Below are 21,256 nucleotides of genomic sequence, written 5' to 3' on the forward strand. Positions count from 1 at the left end.
GGGATTTTGTGGAAGATTTATAGTAGCTGCCTGACAAGCTGGACAAATAATTTATGCTGTCTTCACAAATGCCAGTTATTATTTGTGCTGTTAACACCTTGCATGTTCATTTGAAATTCCAATCTCCAGCTCTCTTGGAAAGGAAAGGTAGCAGCTGAAATTTGACTTTGACCACATCCAGTGGGAAGTTTGAATGTTCACATGTAAGTGGCTGAAGGCCACAAAACAATCTGGCTTTACAGACTAAGAGTATTGGACACTTAAAATAAAAAAATCCCCAAACCCGACATTTGAAAAGCTTTAATAGTGATTTCTTTGATCCAAACTGTAATATTTTTTTTAGTAAAATAAAACTGGAGACTAAGGTTGGGGAGGGATTGCTTTGTTTGCTGCAAATGCTCCCTAAAATAGTCAAACTTTTTCTTCAGTATCAGGATGAGGCTGTGTAAAAGCACTGGAAATTCAAAGAGGGAGTTTGGTGCTGGAATATCTGATGGACTTTAACCAAAGGTCATATACAGTTATTCTCAAATGTGGTAATAAATTCCAGTATAGTAGTTTCTTTTCAATATTCAACAATTGTTTCAGTTTTTACAAAGCTAAGTGTATTGTTTAAAGTGTGCCACATAATGGCTATTGAAAAGCCTGAGATGGCAGGAAGAAAGGGGAAAGGATACAAATTCAAGGGGGGAGTGGTAATGATTTTATTACTGTGAAAATGACTGTGCATTTTGCCACTAATTTTCCTGAATTCACCACTTAATTTTTTTAACTACAATATCAAATATTTAATTGTTTGCTGTGTTTTTGTTATAATTGTATCTAAAAAATTGAATTCAATGTGGAATTTTTGCCCGGGGAGAGCTTCATTTCAGTTGTTTGGTCTCCTGGAAGAGTTTTATTTTTCATTGCACGTGTATTAAAACCATCCCACAAAAAGCCAAGAGGACATGCTGGGATGTGCCTGCTGCCCTCTCTGCTCATCCTGCCCGGGGAATGATTGTCACAGCCACTGAACTCCGAGGGATTTGTGTCCTCTCATGTTCTGCTTTTGTTTGTGTCTGTATTTCCTGGGACATTGTGATGGATGTGGAAAAGCAGAATGGCATCTGAGAACTGTAGCAAAAGGTTAGTTGGTCTTTTAGTGCTTAGTGGATACAGTAAGTGGGATTTTAACCCGGCTGTTTGAATGGAATATTCACCCAGCTTATTAGGAGAGGAATGGCTGTTTGAGTTGAACTTTGTCCCTGTGCTTCCAAGTTTCATAAAGCATTTAATGATTACTGATCCAGCCATTAAATCCAGATGATTTCAGGAGTTGAAAGGGTGTGTTTTCTGATGACTTTGTCTAGTCTGTGTTCAGCCCAGAAGGTGGAATGTTGCTGGACATGTAACTTGTGCTCTGTCCTTCCTTCAGATGTCCAGATTGCAGGTAATAAATCTTCATTTTTTTTATTCTGTGAGCAGTATTGAAATAGAGGTTTCCTGAGTAGATCAGTTGCAGCAGTGGGCACTTGGGAATTCCTTTGGGTTCAGATGCAGGTGTGTGACCTCTGGAGCCTTTCCAGCCTGCAGCAGGGTGTTTAAAGCTCATCTTTTTAACCTTGACCTGGGTGAAACTGCAGTGTACTGCAGCTGTGCCACAGCAGCTCTGCTGCACTGGCTGTAAACCACACGCTGGAGCCTGGATTGTGAGAGAATTCCGGGCAGGAAAGGGAGAGGAGGACCAGAAATGTGACATAAAACCACGTGTCTTTGTGTGTCATGAGGGAGAAGTGGGGAATAAAAATTATATTCAGTGTTGCACACTGCCTGATCTAATCACCCTGCAAACTCTGTGGGGATGGTTTGATATTCCTGTCCAGAATTCATGCCTATATAGGTCAGAAATATTTTCTCTCTAACCCCAAATTAACCAATTTATTAGTGTCAAGATCAAGACTTGAAATTATATTACACTTAGGATATTTTCTCCCTGTCCTAATTACTTCTAAAAAGAAAGAAAATTAGGTGTAATTTGGAATTGAATTGCCAAAACATTCACTGGAAGAACAGTAAGATTTGAACATGCAGTTATGATGTACTACAAGAGTAAATGTTGGGTTAAAGTTTTGATTTTTAGCTGTGTGGTGCTAAATTATTTATCTGCTACTGAAAGATATATTGGAGACAATGGGTTTAATGAAATCATCAACTGCATCTTAAGAAAATGAAGAAATTTTTTCACATGCTTCTGAAATAAGGCTGAGAAGAAAAATGTTTATTATTTAATAGGAGGTCAGAGATTAAAAGGAAGACCAAAAGGGTGATTTTTGTATGTTTGGAGTGATCAAGAAAATACTGCTGATCACTTCTGTTTGCTTGCTTTATTTTCTTGCAGAACTGAACGTGTAACATGAACTAAGAACACCTTCTCATCCCATTATGTTTTCTTTAAAAATTTGATGATACTTTCAGCCATTGCTGGTTCTCCAAGTTGTATAAACTGAGACCTTGACCTTTCCTAAGTAAACAGTTGTTTGCATCAGTTAGATCATGTGCCACTTCTGTTTCCCACATTAGTCCTTGTCACCATAGTTCTGACAAACCAGTAGGACTAGATTTATTTTTTTTTTTTTAAGAGCTTTTAGTTGTCTGTGCTAATTTGGAATAATGAGTTTATCAACACCCTGTGATTGACAGTGGTAATACAGATTAATTTCTGGTGATAGATGAAATACTGTCACACTCTACTGCCCCCACCTCCCAAAGGAAAACTCTGTGGTGGTTTGGAAAAGAAATCAACACAGTTTAACTTCCTGTGAAAGTCTGGGCTGCTTTTTTAAGTGTTTATTAAGCTGGTTGTGGCTCTTCTGGTTGGATTTCACTTGCACAGTGATTTTAATGAGCTGAATTACGTCTTCCTCCAAGGAAGGAGGTCTCCAGCCTTCTGGAGAATCTGATTCCTTTCAAAGTGTTTTAATTTTTCTTAAAATGACTTTGGGAAAACTGAGTTCCTGTGGACTGTCAAAGGTTTTTAACTTATGTGCTATTTTGAGCAATGCCATGTGATTATCTAATAATGTTTTAAAGAAAACCCCACCTTCTCAATTGTTTTCTGTCAGAGAATCAAATACACAAAGTGTGACTTTTGGGCTTATTTGGGGCTGATACAATTTTTTCATTTAATCCTGAGTCATAAAGCTTTTGGGGAAAAAAAAATAAATAGTCATTGGTAGTTTGTTCCAGAAAATTAAGATATTATTAATCTTACATGGAAACTATTTATTTGCAGAACTGTTGAGAATTAGGTTTCTTAAATGATCACTCCAAGAGAGGTGTTTGGGGCTACAGAAGATGTGGAAAGGTTGGAGGTTTAGATCACACTGTTGTGCTGTGGAGATGAATTAACTTGCATCTCTTGTACACTGAAAAAGAGGTTTTTGTTTCCAAAACTACTCAGCTGTGGAGTAGATAATGAACTGAGCAATTGTAAAGTAAATAACTAAAAACCAACCCCCTTTAATTCTGATAAATCTGCAGCATGTGTTGCCAGGCCAGTGATTGTACACTTACTGTGACTGTACAGACTCCTGGAATGGCTTGGGTTGGAAGGGGCCATAAAAGCTCATCCAGTTCCACACCCCTGCCGTGGGCAGGGACACCTTCCACTGATACATGAACAAAATGTCCTTGGTGAAAGAGCTGCATTTGCCAGGAAGGAACAAGGAGTCTGTTTATTGCTTTTGGATTATCTGAGGGTTTTGCTTTTTGTGTTAACAACAGGGACACCCTCCCTCTCTCCCTCCCACCACCCCCCCTTCAAGTGTAGTTCATAAAAGAAAGAATATTATCCTTGGCCACGTTGCCAGTGTTTCAGGTACTGCAGTTGAGTCAGTTTGAGCAATAGGAGCTGATAAGCAGCTCTGAAGGTATGCCAGGAAAAGATCTCCAACACCTCTCCCCCTCTCTTCCTCCTGCTGTAGCAGCACTATCTCTGTGCTAGATAAAGGCCTTCCCCCACAGATCGATTATCTTCATCCCTGGAGAGAAGCAGCCAAATCCATTAATTATTCCCAGTTCCTTTGCCAAGGGAAAGCAGGAGCAATAGTCAGAGAAGCCATCTATTTTAAAATTTATCTTTAATAAATTCATCTATCATATTATTTTAAGAGGTTACCTACTTAATGTTCTGTTTATTTCTGTTAGCTTCTTCTGAAAACATTCATCAAAATACACGTAGCACTATTAAATGGATCTCATTCTTTCTTTACCATGTCCTTGTGCTCACAGTTTGACATTCCTGGTAGGGTTTTACAGAGAGAATTATTAGGTGATCAGGCAGATCAGGCAATTTCTTTTTTTTCTTTTTAATTTGTATTTCTGTAGCAGGAATTATTCATCAAGGTCAAATGTTACACAGAGAGGAATATGGTTGGTTGCTTGGTTTTATTGGTTTAAGTACAGGAGAAATAACCCAAGATGAATTTTCTTTGAGGCTTTGTAGATATCTTATGATATTGTCCTCAGAAAAACCTGTTCATCTACTGCTGCATTTTGATATATTGAGTCTCCCTGATATGCCTTTGCACTTGGTGTGTGAGAATCTAAACTGCAGTACACGACAACCTGCCACAGCAAAATCGCTGACATATTCACCAGTGGAGCAGGCTTGGTGTTTATTTCTTTGAGAGGGGGAAAAAACGTGGCTGGAGTTGTTGTAATATGGTAATGTTGTCCTTTTCCTGACCGCTGCATCAACCTTCTTTTCATGATCACAATCAAAGTGAGCTTCGCAGCGACAGAATCTGCTGCTTTACTGAGAACCTTCAGCCTGCTGCCAGCACTGCAGTCGAGGTGGAGGAGGTTGCAGAGCTGTGCAGTTGATATATCTGCCCAGAGCTATTTTTTCAGTAGGAAAAAATAACTTTTTTTCTGATATATTTTTTTTTTCCCTCGAACAGACACGTTATGATCTGTCGTAATTAAGCTTATCTTTTGGTGGACCATGATAAGCCCAAAGATTGTACTCTGAGACTTGGCAGATGGCTGTGTGCAAGCAGTGGCTGTACACTGTAATAAGAAAGGAGTAGAGGAATTAATCCCTTGTATTTCTTCTTGTTTTACTTACTTAATTTGATAGTGCTTTTAATACTTATTTCAAAATGAGACTGAGAATTGGGATTGTTCAGCCTGGAGAAGAAAAGGCTTTGGATTGACTTAATTGGGGCCTTTCAGTACCTGAAGGGAACTGAAAAGGAAGATGGAGAGAGACTATCTACAAGAGCCTGGAGTGACAGGACAAGGGGGAACAGCTTTAAACTGAGAGAGATGAGGTTTAGATTGGATATTAGGAAGAAATGCTTTACTGTGAGGGTGGTGAGCCCTGACACAGGTTGCCCGGAGAAGTTGTGGCTGCCCCATCCCTGGAACTGCTCCAGGTTGGATGGGGCTTGGAGCAACCTGGGATAGTGAAAGGTGTCCCTGCACGTGGCAGGGCTGGAATGAGATGATCTTTAAGGTCCCTTCCAACCCATCCCATTGTAGGAGTCTATGACAAAGCCAGTTTGCCCAATAAAATCTGCCTAGTAGAGTCTCTGCTTCTTGCTGAATTTTAAGAATTGGTCAACTCACCCCCATGAAACAAACACAATGCATTTCTGTCCCTTCTCCTACATCAGATGTTCCAGAAATCTCTGAGAGCAACAGCTGGTATCCCTCCATGAAATACAGCAAAGCTGAGTGTTAAATCCCAAATGGCAACATGGAGCTCCCCAAACCAAGACTGGTGACTAGTGAGTGATGGCACTGCCACTTTCCATCCCACCTGAGAGGGTGAATGTTCTGACCCAGCCCCAGACTGGCAGCAAAGCTACCAAGAAGCTATGCCTTGAGCAAAAGCAGATGTTACCTTGGATCTAGGTGTTGTCCTGCAGCACATCTTGTTGACTTTTCATTGTTGAGTTTTAGGGAGATGAAGCTGTTCCAAAATACATGAAAAACAGGACTGTGTCAACCCTGCAACAGTTAGTTCTCCTAACTAGTTTTTATAATTTGCATTCATTTCACATCCTTCTATTTAAAAGTTGCCATTATATAGTGGTTTTCACACCTGGCCATGCGAACTATAGTCAGAAATTTTTCAAGGCTGTGCTTATTCCTGTTGCAGAGAAAGCTGCAACAAAGCAATTAAGATTAACTCAGCCTCACAGTGTTCGAATTTAAGGTGGTATCATGTAGTGTTATGGCTTCATATTAGTCTGGTAACTATTTGTAGAAACAGATGCCAAGAGAGGCATGTGTGCAGTGTCAATGCTCTTTTTGTGGTGTTCAGTGAGGAGTGGTTTGCAATGTCACACGGAGGTTGCACAGCCCGAGCCGAGCGGGGTCCTGAACACGCTGGGTGACATTTAACATTTTCTGAAGGTTGATTCTGACTAAACATTGTTTGCCTTGCTGTCCTGTCCTTCTTGGGGGAATATCTCGAGCATGTTTCTGCTCCTTTTGTTTGAATGGATGGCACACACTGTGCTGCCTTCTGTGTTGAGCAGGGCAGGTGACGGGAGCGGCTCAGCTCCCCCTGCCCACACAGCCATTCATTTTCATTAACATGCAGCCAGCTCTCTGCTTGCTCTATGATTCGTATAAATGACTGACTTTAATTTGACCTCCTGGAGTGTGAAGGGATTTCAGCCTTCAGTTAAATGTTATAAGTTGCTGTCTTTCCTGGGGTGTGTGGGGAGTGGGAACTGATGAACCGTTGCCACTGGAGAAACACCTGTTAGAGCTCAGACACAGAGCTGGGAGCGAGAGGGCTCAGCTTCTCCATTAAGTGTAAAATGGAAATAATGGTAGATTTATAATAGTTATAAGGAGCTATCTGGCATGGAGGCAGCCATTTATTATACCTGTTATAATTAGGAGCCTGAACTTGGATATAATTTCAGCCAAATAGTCTTCTACTTGGATCCTCGGGATGTGTTTTTTGGAGACTTGAAGCACTTGAACTCTTTCAGGTGCTGCTACCGTTGTGCTGCCCTCATGGAGGTGTTTTACTGACTGATCCTGTGTAGATTTTAGTGTCCTTGAGGATGGCAGAGAAGACCTGAAGTGCAATGCCAGCTCTACAGAGGCCAAAGGAAAAGCTTCAGGTTAACTGGGACATTGTGGACACCGAGTGAGTGACGGGAGGGGAATGCCTTCAGGAATTGCCAAAGCTGAGTAGGATCACTGTGTTTATGGAGGATTACAGAGGTAATTCAGTGAGCCAGGTTAGCTGAATGTTTTCAGGTGAAGGGGTGGAAGTCAGAAGGAGTTCCTGCTCCAGACTGGGAAGCCTTTGAGTTCCAAATGGACACTCTCAGGAAGACATGAAAGTGGAGAAAAGACTCATCTCTGGTGGTTGCTAAAGAACAGGGACACTGAGATTAAAAACATCATTCCTTTCTTCTGGTAAAATATTGAATAACTCTCAGAATATTGTATTACCTCTCAGAAAATGAGGGGTAAAGGCTGCATCCCTATGTGAACAGACAGTGTCTTCTGTTTCCTAGTGATTTTGTTTGCATGTTGAGATGTTCCTGTCTTTGTTGGAAGAAGGACTAAAATTACAAGCTGATTTCCATTTTAAAGGGAGAGATAGAGGGTATGGAAACAAAGTGAAACTCTTGGGAGCTTTCTGAAGGTAAAAGAAGAAGTTGTGACCTTAGTCACTTAGAAACCAGCCTGGTAGAAAAATACCAAATGTGGGAGGAATCTATTTTTCTCATAGATGATGTACTAAAAACCCCCAAACTCCCCAAATCAAATATCCTTTTTTTTTTTTTTACTAGCTTTAAAGGTTGTGATAAAAATTTTTATTTATTTTATTTGTAAAAATTAATTTATTTCCTATCCAAGTTTGATGAGTGAAGGGGAAAAAAAGTGAGAAATTTTTGATAAATAGTGGTTCTTATTGCTCTCTGGACTGTACAGACTCATATGGGAACATACAGCCCTGTGCCATCACTACTGATCTCTCAGTGGCCAGAAGACAGAGTATGTTATTAACATGAAGACACTGAATGTTTTGAATTTGCTTAAACGTTACTGAATGCTCTTACCTGATTTTCAGTTGGATTGTGAATGGTGGTGATCTGGAAAGGTGCCTGTGGTTATACACCAGTGCCTGTGGTTGGCACTTGTTATTTTTGGTATTCACTGTAGTGGATGTTCCTGGAGAATATTTTGGTGAAATTTTTCCAATCTGAAAGCATTTTTCAAATAGAGTTTGACTCTCTAATTTTAAACCAGTCAGAAATAGATGCAGCATATTCTTCTACATCTCTCTGATATTCTGTGCTTTAATCAGGAAAAACTTTTCATTTTCTAGGGATGTCTCACGTGCTGGGATGTTCTGTTTTGACTTTCTTATCTTTAAGTCCTCTCTTGGAGTGCTCCAGATTCAATGAGACTTCAATAATGTTTAGAACAGTGCAGAGGAATGACACTTGTGTGAACACCTGGATTTACCTCTGGGTTTGTCCTTTGCCCCTGGAATCTCATTGACCACCTCCAGTCTGCAGAATTTGCCTTGCTGGGAGTTCTTCAGTTTATCTTCCTTGACTGCTTAAGAGCTAATTGCATAAATCATTTTATATTAATTAAGAGCATCTAAACCAAATAGCTGCAAAACACACTCCATTATTTTCATCAATCTCTTTTTAAAGGATTGTAAAATAGCATTTTTTTTAAAATGACTTCTCTCTCTGCTTTTGCCCCACATTCTTACCTTGGGAAATATTTTACACACCTGGCAGATTTCCTAGATATTTTATTTAAAAATCAATAAAAGAGATTTAAATTCCTTCCCACAGAATGTTTTATATTGTGTTAAAAGGTGGGGGGTTTTTTTGGATAGGAGGTTGCAGCATCCTCCATATTCATCGATATGAAAGAAAAGTTTTCTCCTTTTACAGATGAAAATGTGATTTGTGTGCTGGCTTTGCTTAGATATGAAGTGTTAATTGGAGGTTCTAATTTGATGTACATATTTATGATAGGCATTTAGATACTGTGCTGTGCTGAATACTAAATGCTGAGCACACACACAGATGCTGATGTGGAGGCTCTTGATGCTGTTCTGTCACATTTTTTCCCACTGTTGTTTGTTTTTTTAAAATTATTTTTCATTCTGTGGAGCATCAGGGAAGGCTCACTTGCCATTTGCTATGTAATTTTTGGAAGAAGCTCAGTGTTACTGGAATGCTGAGGGAATATTACCAACCCCTTGGATTTGACAGAATGAGCAGTGACAGGGTTACAGGTGGTGGTGGTGATTTTCCTCCTGTGAACAACAGAGGATGATGCCTCTCACTAGAGAGAAGCTGACAAGCAGGTAATTTGTATATCCCTGCTTGTATGTCCAATTACAGTGAAGAAAAAAGAGCCTTTTCACCCAGAATATGCTATAGGGATTCATTTGCTTAATGTATGTTAGTTCAATAATTCTGTAAAATCCATCTTGTGATGTGAGAGTTTCCCACCATTTTAGTGGAATCTAAATTGAGGTGGTGCTGAAGATAATATGTATGGAATTCTATGTGGTTCATTAAAATAAGCTATTCTGGGAGGTTTGTTCCTGGGTTCCTGAAAAGTCTCCTGTCATTTAACAAACTTTATTGCTTGGCACTGTATTTTGCTAAGATTCCATTAGCACTGTCTTTCCTTTTGTGCACTAACAAATTGTGAGAAAAGTGCCTGTAATCTTCCTTACCCTTCCCAAATGTTCTATTTCTTAATCCATCTGGGATTTTATAGCCTAAACTCAGCCACTGGTATTGTTGTCTGTGAATGTCATACATGGTCTTACCCAAATGGTCAAGAGATAACAAGAAACTTTTGTACTTTGAGATTCACTCAATTATTGGCTCAATTATTTTCAAGTACTGAGTTTATGTGAAGGCACCATGTGCACTTCTGAAGAAGAAAATGAAGAATTCTTGATTTGGCCATGATTATCCAAAAAGTGTCTGCTGACAACATAAATACCTTGAAGGGTAACCGAAGTTATGACTCTTTAAAAAAAAAATTACTGTATTTCAGTTGTCAAACACTGTAATAGCACCATAACTGGGAGGGTTATGGGATAACTGGTTCAGTTAATGTGTGCTCTGTTGCTGCACCGAGCAGCTGTAGTGATTTAATCTGTTGGGTTAAATCAGATGCTGCCAGATGCAATTACAGGTTTACCAGTGCTGGTGGAAAACAGGGTTAAAGTGCAATGATTTCTGTAGGTTTTGTCCCACAAGTTACATTTATGTGCATGATATTGTGCTGTGGGCCTATCCATACTAATAAACATTTTTATATACTTTGTAGTGTACAGCAGAGGCCCAGTTTCCACTAAGTGAAGCAGATTGTGACAGCTCTACCCTCCTGTGTATGGTGTGTCTATAAATTTGTTTAATGTGACATTGGGAGCCTTTATTACCTTAAGGCATCACTGTCTCTGTCTCCTCTATTGCACTCTTTGCTAATATTGCTGACTTTTATCCTGAGATCTTTTTCTCCCTGGGTAAAGGCTGTAGAGCCCAGCAGAAGTTACTCACCAGAAAAAAATCTATGGGAATATTTTCATATGCACGTTACTGCTACAGCTATTAAAAGTTTAATTTCCAGAGCTAACATAAAATGAAGGGAGTTATGAATCAATGGGCTACTGTGTATTTTTGTCATCTCCTGTTGCTTGGTATGACTTCAAAACATCAATTCTGTATATTAATGCACTCGGTCAATTGTATGACAAGTCTTACCACATAGCAGAAAGGCTTGTCTAGATATTACTTTTACTCTTTGTTTTTTAAAGCTGATAAATTATACTGTGATGTTGTATATTTTATTTTACACCTAGATTATTCTTGGAAAGTTAGAACTTCTCTTGTCTTTCATACGTTTAGGAGACTGGTGCTTGGCCTGCTAAACATTTTCCTACTTAAATGTCATAACATGTTATGTGCTGATTTCCTAACATGATTTAGACATGACTACACTGCAGCTGATTAAATAATTTGTCTTCTCAAACTTCTAAAAAGGCAAGCATTGCATTCAACCTTCTTCTGGATACAACAGTACTTGAAAGAGTTTGGTCCTTCTCGTGGTGTTCACAAAGCACCACTCGGAACTAATTCAGCTGCAGGCTCATCCCTCCTCTGACTCTAAACATGCTGCCCCCAAAACCTGGGTGAAGGAAAGTGGGTTTGTGCTTTTATTTCTCCTGGATGTAGCAAACTTCCTTGTCATTTCCTGACACTGTCCTGTGAGATTCACCTTTTCCCTCTTGCCTTTGCCAGAACCCCTTTCCCTTCCCAGGCTCGAGTCACTGCCTGCTGGGACACACAGACTTAAAAATGTTTGGAGTTGGGTGCTGTTGAACTGAAATATTTCAAGGTGAAAGGCCAGCAATATTTTATCAGGAAAATCATGAAGGTAAAGTGGGTTTTTTTCCAGCCTTCTGACAAGGCTTAGGGTTACAGGATTTAAATTGTGACAACCAATTTTGCCGACGTTAATTGTAGTGGTGCTTTTCCTTCCTTCATCATCAGTGAAGTTAGAGGGGCTTTGCTGCCTTTGGTTCAGATGCTTATTTTTGTTTCACAGCCTGTCATTTCAAATTGTCAAATATTTACTTGTCTCCTGTCTGACTGTAGTGCCAGGCTTTGTGTGTGATTTGTGTTTGTGTATAATTTGCACCTGGTGCTTTGATGCTGTCAGAATGTGTGTAATGTGAGCCGTGGCTTCCCCTGCTCCTGCTTCACCCTTTAACTGCAGATCATTTGCTGTCACTCACTTGGCATCTCTGGGAACTGCAGGAGCATTTGGAATTAATCCTAAATATTATAGGCTGTCTGTGCTCTTTTTAACACTACCTTACACAAGAAAACTACAGTCTAGCCTGAACTTGGCCTGTTCAGGAAAAAAGTGTTTACTTCCCCCCCAAAATAAGAATTTTTAGCCTTGTATTCATCAGGTTTTGCGATTCTACTTGCTAACAACATCTGATTTTATCTTGGACTTTTGCAATGTTATGGTGAAGTGAAACATGGTCTGTGAAGTCAGTTTGCACCTTGCAATGACCACAGGAGGAAGTTTGAACATCTGAACTATTAATGCAACTTGAACTGGACATCTATGACTGAGTTTTTGGGAGGAGGATTTGAGTTTCAAGTGCTTATATGTGTCAAAATCAGATTTTGAGTGTTCCATTCTTCTCCAGCCTGTAGATTCAAATCTCTCACTGATGCTCAGCTATTAAATGACTAAGGCTAAAATATTTGGATGCCTGTCCTTGGGAATCAAATCATGAAGGGGTAGCCCATTTTTCTGAAGTTTTCTGCATCAAATTTGATTGATGTCTTTATTTGGATACAGTGGTGAAAACTGTGACTTGCAAGGACTGAGTATTCATATTTGAGCAACAATAAAATCTAAATGGAGATTTTAAAGGACCTTCTGATTCTTGTCCTAAACAAACATAATGATTCAGTGTTCTGCACAGTACTGGTTTTCTTTGGAGACAGTTCCATATCTGCAAGCTTATTATTTTTCTTTGTGCATTTTGAATGACTTTCAATCATCATCAGAAGGTTTGTTAATTCTTTATTTGGGGGGTGAGGGTGCCTTCTGACGGTGTTTTCTGTGTCTGTGCTTATTTCAGTGCAACTCTGAAATTCTGGAAGTTTTTTATGTATGTCAGGGTTAAACTCAAGTCAAGTTGGATGTTCTGGAGTGTTTCCAGGTCCTGAGCCCACCTGGCACGGCTGTGTGCAAACTGCTTAGAGGGGACAGGCCAGGACCTCTCACTAGATCCCTCTCCATCTCTCTGTGTTTCTTTTGTCCAGCTCAGATGTGGTAAAAACAGTGTTTTCAGTGTTTTTCCATTCGTTGCAAGACATTAAAAGAATCAGCAGAATCCCAGTCCTACAGATCTTCACCCAACACCACTGTGAGGTTTCACTGTCAGACTCCATCTTCTCCATGTCAGCTTAAGTTATTTTGATCTCTGCTTCCATATGTTGAAACACTTCCCTAATGTGTTTCCTCAGTGGAATCATAAGATCTGTTTTCTCTTTGCTATATATTTCTTTTTTTCCTTAACCCTCAAGGCCAGGAGAAGGCATTTCTGTCCCCACCAAGGCTGAGTTAGTGGGTAATGCAGGTGAAGCAATTCCTTGGGCTGGGGGTGGAAGGATGCCATATTCTGGAATTTGTGTTTCCAACCCTTCCAGCTGCAGTCACTGTGAAGTTCCAAAGGAAACAGTATTATCACAGTTCCTGCTGAGAAGCTGCAGGGAAAGATCATAAAGTGTTATAGTTTGTAGTCAGTCATGTATTAGCTGGTTTTCATCCTGAAAGTCTGTTTAGAGGCGTTTCTTTCTCTTCCTCTTGTTTCTGACAGCCTGGAAGAGAAAGCCCTAACATTTTTTATGTGCTTCTGGGAATATCATGCAGCTGAAAATCATGACTGATGGAAAGGAGCAAAGCTGAGAAACAGTATTTACTTGTTCCTTGTGTTACCTTCTCGCCCAACAAATGCTTCCTGCTTGTCCTTGGGCTTGCTCAGCTAAATTTTAAATTCCACATTCCAGAATATGAAGTTTAAACAAAAGGATTTTTCTCAGTGAGACTTCTGCCAGTTATTGGTTAAAATCAGCTCCTGTATCCACCCAGAAGGAGCCAGTAAAGGCATACAGAACATGGATTATTCCACAGATTATTCCTTTTATATGCTCTAGATAAATACTGCATCTTTTTAAACTTTTTGACATCAGGAGAAATTTAATTCAAATTATTTATCTTATAAACTCACTGTTGATAATAAATAATGATTTCTCTATAGAAATCCAGCTGCACAGACTAAAATGCTCTAACAGATTTATAGCACTTTTGAAAAGAGGTTTTCTTGTCTTACTAAATGCTAAATGATAGTTTGAGTCCAAATTTGAAGTTGTGCTCTTAAAAAGTCTGCTGAAGTTGACCATCACTCTTTACTGTGCAAAAAATGCATTAGCAGTGCCCAGGATTTGGAATGCATTTTGGAAGATTTAAACAAAACAATGGCAAGGTTTGATTGCCTTTTTTTTTTTTTTTTTAACTGCACATTTTAAAGGTCCCTACATTTGTGTTATATTCTCTGTATATAAACTGAAAAGAGATAACGTAGCTGTTTTGTTTCTTACCAAGGGACAACAGCAAAAAATAGCTCAGTGGAAATTCAAAACCTCTAAAGACAGTTAGGGTCCAAAACTTGGCATAAATCATAAACACTATTTCTTTGAATACATTTTCAAAAATTGAGGGACCCTGGAATTTTAACCATTACACAGTCAAAGGTCCACTTGGACATTGGAACTTAGTTCCCATCCTTTGGAACCAAATTAATTTCTTAGTGGAGATTGAGGTCTGCAATTGGTGTTTGTGTGTAACATGAATTGAGTAAATGACATCGTGGCACCAGTGACAGAACTGTTTGCCTTAATATTACCTAATAATTTAAAAATAATGGTCTGAACTGCCTGGTTTTTGTGAATACAGATACAATTCCAGCTTCATGAATAGCAACACTTCTGTGTTTTGTTTTTTTCCTGAGAATGAGACTCCATCCTTTCTTGCATTGGGGAGGATCTGAGAGAGTTAACCTAAAGTTATCATAATTCAAAAAAATTCCATCGTATTTAGTAAATGATTTGTAACTGAAGTACAAGTGCCAGAGGGCTCGAGGCTGTAAATTCAGAAGTCAGATGTGTGTGTGCAAAACGCAGGCAGGAAGCAGACATGGCCGATTTTTGTCTCTGATAAGAAATTGTTTGAAGTGCCAAACATTGCTTAAATAGCTGCAGCTCTGTCCCACTGCTGGGAAAGTTTGGATCATGGATCTGTAGCTTCTTATGGATACTTCTGTAAATGAATTAACTGTGTTGCAGTGGTGCTTTTGCCTGCAATTTCTGTCTTTATCTGAGCAAAAGAATAAGGTCTGTGGTGTTAAAAGGTCTGTAAATACCATCTGCACTATTGTAATTTTTCTGTGATTTTGTGGTTTTGGTTTATTTGGTTGGCAGGTGAGGACTGTGGATTGTTCTGACCCATCACTCTAAATAATTACAGACCTTCCTGACCAGTGCTAACTTTATTAATTTCAGTGGTTAGCTCCTTGCATTTTCCACTTGTAAAAATAAACTCTCTTGCTGTTGGCCATGGATAGCTTGTATTAATAATCAAATTTCTGTCTTGGGTTTATAAATTCAAGATACTTTTAGAAATACCCGAGTAAACCTGTTTTTTTCATGTGTGTAGCTGGGGACCTTTTGCCTTAGAACCTAATGGGGGATTGCTGCAGGATCTTCAACCAAAGAAATCCCAGATATCAATAGATACACACACAGGGTTTCAGCTCGTGGAAGGAAGAAACTGAAATTTCATGTAGTCCTGTAGTGTAAATAACTGTACACACTGTTTGCCAAAAGGCAAAATTAACATATTAGAGACACTTAACTGACAGTGTGCTGTTCTGAGTTACAGTGATTTGCTTCAAAATTAGGCTCAACAGTTTTGGTTCTCTACAAGCTGTTAATTAACTTGAGAAAACTGTTCTCCAATTAAAAAGGCTGGAGATGGTAATTGGGACTTTTTTTCCATGCCCACTGTCTGGTCAAACCAGAATGGTTGCTATCTTTAGGCAGATGAAGAAGGAGGTGTCTCTTTCTTCTAGTGAGTGAGAGGAAAGAACAGATGATTTGGAGAAAGCTGAAACATGTAATATCTTTTTTTCCTTAGCCTATCCAGAAGAGATTATCCAGAATCAGATGCTTTCTGCAATTTCACAGTAGTACTGCAAGCCTGAAGATAAGACCTAGAAAATATTTAGATAATTTAGATGAATTCAACTTGGTTAGGTCCAATGAAAATACATTGTTTGCTATTTAAGGAATTCTTTGAAGTGTGTGATTTAGTGCCATTTGACACAGAGAATTTGTCAGGAGGAAGAATTCCCAGAGTGCTGGATGGTGTGGGTGGGTGGGAAGCAATATTGCTTTGCTTTGTAGGAGGGTAACGAGGGCCTAACTGGGTATTTGGAAAGATGTCAGAATGGGTTTTTAAAAAATGAGTTTGCCAGTAGAGAGAGGACAGATTTCATTAAAGAGTTGTCAGGCTTTACTGAGAACCCACCTCCTTCATGGCTTTGAGAGGCTGGTTGGAATACCAGACGAGGGGAAGCACACGAATGTGGCTTCAGCAGGGCCTTGGACATGGTCTGTTTTGACATTTTCAGAAGAAAAATCTGATATAGCAGAAATTACTGCAAAATAATTACATGTTTTCAGGGGAACAGCCAGTTTAGAAGAATATTCAGAGTTCTTAGTTATCCACTATGTCATTTGCATAGGTCACCCAGAATATCTTCTGGGTCTGATTCTTCTGTGTAATTTTTTTTTATTAACAAATTGACACTAGAATGGAAAAAAAAAAAACCATGTACCACTTGTAGTGCTCCCTGGATAGATGGGGATGTAGGCTTTTTGCACAGCAGTGCCAGAATTAAAATTGATGCTTACAAATAAGTGAAATAAATAAAAAACATGGAACAAATAAAAAAGGGAAATGTATTAATTACTATTGCAGGTGAAAACCTAAAGTAAGAGATAATTTGGTTAACAGGTGGAGAAGGAATTAGGGTTAGGGTAGAGTGCACGATTAAAGTGAACTAGGAAGATGACAGTGCTCTATCTTAAAAAATTTTTCACCTGGGATGTTTGGAGCTATCCTTTGTCATATCCACCCTCTGAGCTCAGGAAAGTGGATCACTTAGCTCACTTAGCTTCTAATTTGGGCTTTTTAAAAAAAGCTGAAGAGAAGAGAAAGCAAAGGAGAAATTGTGATGAGTACGGTGGGTAAAGGAAAAATAAAATGTGTGGGGAAATAAAGCCTGAAAGAATGGGAAGAGTAAACTGTCAGCTGGCAACACGATTCTTTAAATACAAGGATTCTCACAGGAGGCTGGTGAGCAGTCATTCCACCTGATCCAAGAAGCAGAGCAGGAAAAGTGCTCAAGAGTTAAGTTTGCAGGGAGGATTTAAATGGGGTGGTGGTGGGGGGAGGTGAGGGTTGAGCTGCATTTGGAGCTTGAAGCAGCAGAGTGGGAGGTGTGAGGGGGCTGAGTGAGGAGTGGAACTGGGACTGGGGCACAGCCTCAGGCAGCACAGCCCTCCAGGGCTGCTCCAGGCTGTGTTCTGCCCAAGCTGCGGGGAAGGACAAGGTCCTTCCAGCCTGGTGGCTTTTCCAGGCGAGCAAACAAACCTCACCTTGCCTCACCTCACCTTCCCATGTGGCCCCTTTGGCTCCCACTGCCTTAGTGGAGGGGTTTAAGTGAGAAGGAAGGTAATATTCCCTAAGGAAGGGCAGCAGCTCTTTTCCCATTGTGCAGAAACTGGTCTCCACAGATATGGGCATCGTGTTCCTTTTTGTAATATCTCTGCATGGGAATAACGGGAGAACCTCAGATGTACTCTGAATTTTAACCTTTGGTGTCTAGAATGTTCTTTGCAGCTTTGTGCAGTGCTGCTGCATCCAATAATTTTATTGTTTTATTTTTGAAACTCCAAATGAGCCAATATAATGAGCCAGCATATCCATATGAAGTTTTTTTGAGTCCCTTTATACTGCTGAGTCTCTGCTGCTGCATTGAAAGGTCAGAGGATTTGAGTGCTGATATTGTCTTAGATTTAAAGGGATTGTTTCCAGATATTGGATGGACCAAAGGTGGCTCTGCCACTTCACTCAGATCTTCAGAGCTTGGGATTTAAGCACTAAATAACCCCCAGACCCCTTCTGTCATCTGAAAGCTTAACAGCTTCACATCACTTTTAACCTGTGTGCTTCACCTGCATATTTTTAAAGTCTAATTGTTTGAAGCTGTCAGAAGATGATGAATTTATGATCTCTGTTGGGGGAATGGGAGGAATATAATTATGTACCACTTACCAGAACGAAGAGGCATTACAAAGCATCAAAGCAAACTGCAATGCCTTTTGGATATGAAAATTAGCCTGAGTAATAAAACAGGTTATATACTCAAAAAAAAAAAAAAAGTAAGTTGAGGAATTATTTTTAATGTAAGTCTTTTCAAATTATGTCTGTTTAACAGCTTACAACAACTTCACAATCTTTGCTGGACTCACCACGTTTCATTTGATGCTCTCCCTCATGTGAGCTAGGAAAGCAAGTTTTTTTTTCCTGCAGCTTATTTCAGAAAGCCACACAGTTTTCTTGTGATCTGAGTATTTTTTATTTAATTCATTCAGGAATGTTTAATCTAAATAAATATGCCATTCTTTCCATTAGCCCAGGCTCATATATTTGTATGATCTGTGTTTAAGCAGCTGCTTAGATCGCTGCTCGCTGCAATACACTAATAATGTCAAACAAAAATTAATTAGACAGCTTAACAACCCAAAGTAAACTATTTATTTCAAGTTACCCTTATGTTTACTACTTTCACATTTAGAATCTCCCATGTGACTGTGACTTGGGCTTTTGCATGTTGTACATTAGGAGAAAGTGAAACATTTATTTTCAGAGATCCTGTTAAATTAAGTAGGATCCTGCTCGTGTGCTGAATCCAAAGCAAAGGGAGAAAAAGAGGCAAAGGAAGAATGACAAAGCAAATGTATCACTGAGATTCTGAGTTATTCTTTGGGATTTCAGCTGGAGTGTTTGACAAAGGCAACGACTGGCAAAATGTTAACAAATAGCAAATTCTTATTTCGTGCTGAGTAAATGATATTAAAGACATATTTAGAAATGTTAAAAAAAATACGTTAACTCTCAGGAAATGTTGCCTTAATGTCAACAGAATGGCCAGGTATGCCAGATTTATTGTAATTCTGGCAATATCTGCATTCCTGACAACCTGTAAGAAGGAGCAGCAGTGTGAGAGCTTTTGCTCCTGATGCTTTTGTAGCACCTGAAATAGTTCCCAAGTACAGGATTCTTGTACAAATCCTGCAGACAGTGGTTTCTCAAGTTGTTTGCTTGACCTTAACCCGTGGAGAATATTCAGGGGTGAGATTAGACTGGTGCTTGAAACGTGAAGGACTCCATTTCAGCTCTATTTGAGATTTTTAGATGGTTCAATGTTAAGAGTTGAGAGCTCAACCTGCCTAAGTAAACTGTGCCACTTTTCCTTTTCAGTAGTTTAAAAAATATATGTAAAAATGCATTTCTGCCTGTGGATTCCTCTTGTCCTTTGGAATTCTCTGAAGCAGCAATCCTGAAATATTTTTTATTTACAGTTTGGGGTTTTTTTCTCTATTTGAAATTTTTGGTGCTTTCCAAAGGAGGGAGCTCAGAATAACCTTCAGTGTTTGGCTGTAGCTTTGGAGTCTGACAGAATGCATCTTCCTTGATAAAAGTTGTGTATGGGATCTTTCAGGCTAAGTCAAGTATTTTGTTAGGTTCACCAAACAGGTCACATTCTTCCTAAAAAGGTTGTCAGAGATAAATTGCCAAGAATCTTGATGAAGGAGGGAAATAAAAATAGTTAATAAACAGTCCTAGATCATGTACACACTAAGTGAATTTTGGTTGGTATCTATAATTTTATACAAATAAAACCCACTGGTCTTTGCCATCGTGTTCTTCTGAGGCAAGAAGGAAGGTTTTACAAGGTAGTTCTGAAACAAGTCAGACTTGGGCAGGGTGTCTTTGCTTTACATGACCTTTCTGTGAAAAAAAGATTAATAACCTGATGCTCAACTAAAGGGGATTTGAATTTTATGGTTCCTTTGGTTTTCACCTCACCAGAATGTCGCTTTAAGAACAGTAAAAATTATCTATTCTGTTAATCTTCCTCAAATGGGTGTGGGTTGTATTTACACTTAGTTAACAATGTTAATGTTTCTTACCATAATATTTATTAGGCACAGCATGTATTAAAAAACCATAACATAGGGCTGGGTCAGCATTATTCAGGGTTAATGTTCTGTATTCAGAATTACTGTCCTGTGACATTTGCCATTTGAACCTGTCCTAATTGGTCTGCAAATCAGATAACACCAAAACCTCCCTGTTTCAATGAAAATAAATAATAGCAGAAACAGATATTGTAGGTGTTTCTCCTGAAATTTTTCTGGTCTTTTCTTTGGAATAATGAATAACTTTGCTATTCTCCCCAGTAGTTCTCTGAAAGCAATTGTAAGAGTTGTCTTAGTGCTATATTGAGTTTTCTTTCATTCAGCAGAGGAGCAGCTTCTGTGGGATTTCCCCAGGTAGAACAGGAAGCTAAAAGGTTTTTAGTAAAGGTTTCAGAGAATATGCAGATGAATAACTATTGCCTTTTTATTTTTCAGCTTGTTCTTTCTGAGACAAAGCTTTTGCCTTTACTGAAGCTTTGGTTAGTGATATATGTGTTTATGGGTGCCTGTGTACAGATGGTCTAAATATTTTTTATATACATATATATATATCTATACACATGTGCATGAATTCATTATTTTTCCTTTGTTCATAGCAAAATGTTTATGGCTATTCTTAAACTCTCTGTATTTGGATTGGCTCCTCTTTTCCACAGCACAATTCCCAAAATCACCTTGGCAAAGAAGTCAAATCTGACCTCAAAAGATTGCTTCTACTTCCACTATTTCGCTGTCTGAGTAGAACAAAAAAAGACAAAAATCTGGTAGTCCAATTTGTTGGATTTTGAGTGGAAATGTGTTTTTACTTTCCAGCTGTGCTTTGAGGATCCTGTTGGCTCAGGTGTGCCAGTTTTAGTCAGCATTCCTGGCACGACTGAGCCTGCTGATCACTTGGAGGTAACTAAAGAGGGTTTGTATCTCTGAGAGACTCAGTGTTTGATCATGGTGCTTTTCCACCAACTGCACATTTGGAGAATAAATCTGAACACTGAATTTGTACAGAGTTCAATTAGGAATTTGTATTAAGACACTGTTAATATTATTCTCATTAAATTATTGTAGCAGAAGGAATCGTTGCTGCTTCTGCATTATCTGTTCTCCCCGTTCTCTTCTGGTACATTTTGTGTGTTAACACCTTTCCTCATGTCAGTGCTTCAGTGCTTGGTGGAGGGAGATGTAAACACAGTCTGTCCCAACTCAAATAACTCCATAATTCTACAGGGCATTTATGTGAAGCAAGAGAAACCTGCTCTGACTGGGAACATTCAGAAGTCATTAATAAAATATTTGCACTTATAGTGAACGTGTGAAAGAGAATGAGAAGAGGAAAG

At 39.1% G+C, this 21,256-nt stretch overlaps 1 protein-coding gene across 4 annotated transcripts in view; it reads left to right on the forward strand.

Moving 5' to 3' along the window:
• The first annotated feature begins 1,312 nt into the window (after positions 1–1,312).
• The window catches only part of ATP2B2 (ATPase plasma membrane Ca2+ transporting 2), a 361,992-nt gene continuing 342,048 nt past the window's right edge, over positions 1,313–21,256 (forward strand). For 2 of the 4 annotated variants that reach the window (XM_051793218.1, XM_051793221.1), the window contains exon 1: positions 1,313–1,432. The gene's annotated coding sequence lies outside the window, so the exon portion shown is untranslated. The remainder of the gene's footprint in view (positions 1,433–21,256) is intronic. The other 2 variants (XM_051793219.1, XM_051793220.1) reach the window with 1 other exon arrangement.

This window comes from Manacus candei, unplaced genomic scaffold (genome assembly GCF_025592945.1).
Source record: "Manacus candei isolate 608988 ecotype Guabito, Panama unplaced genomic scaffold, ASM2559294v1 h1tg000036l, whole genome shotgun sequence".
Taxonomy (NCBI): Eukaryota; Metazoa; Chordata; class Aves; order Passeriformes; family Pipridae; genus Manacus; species Manacus candei.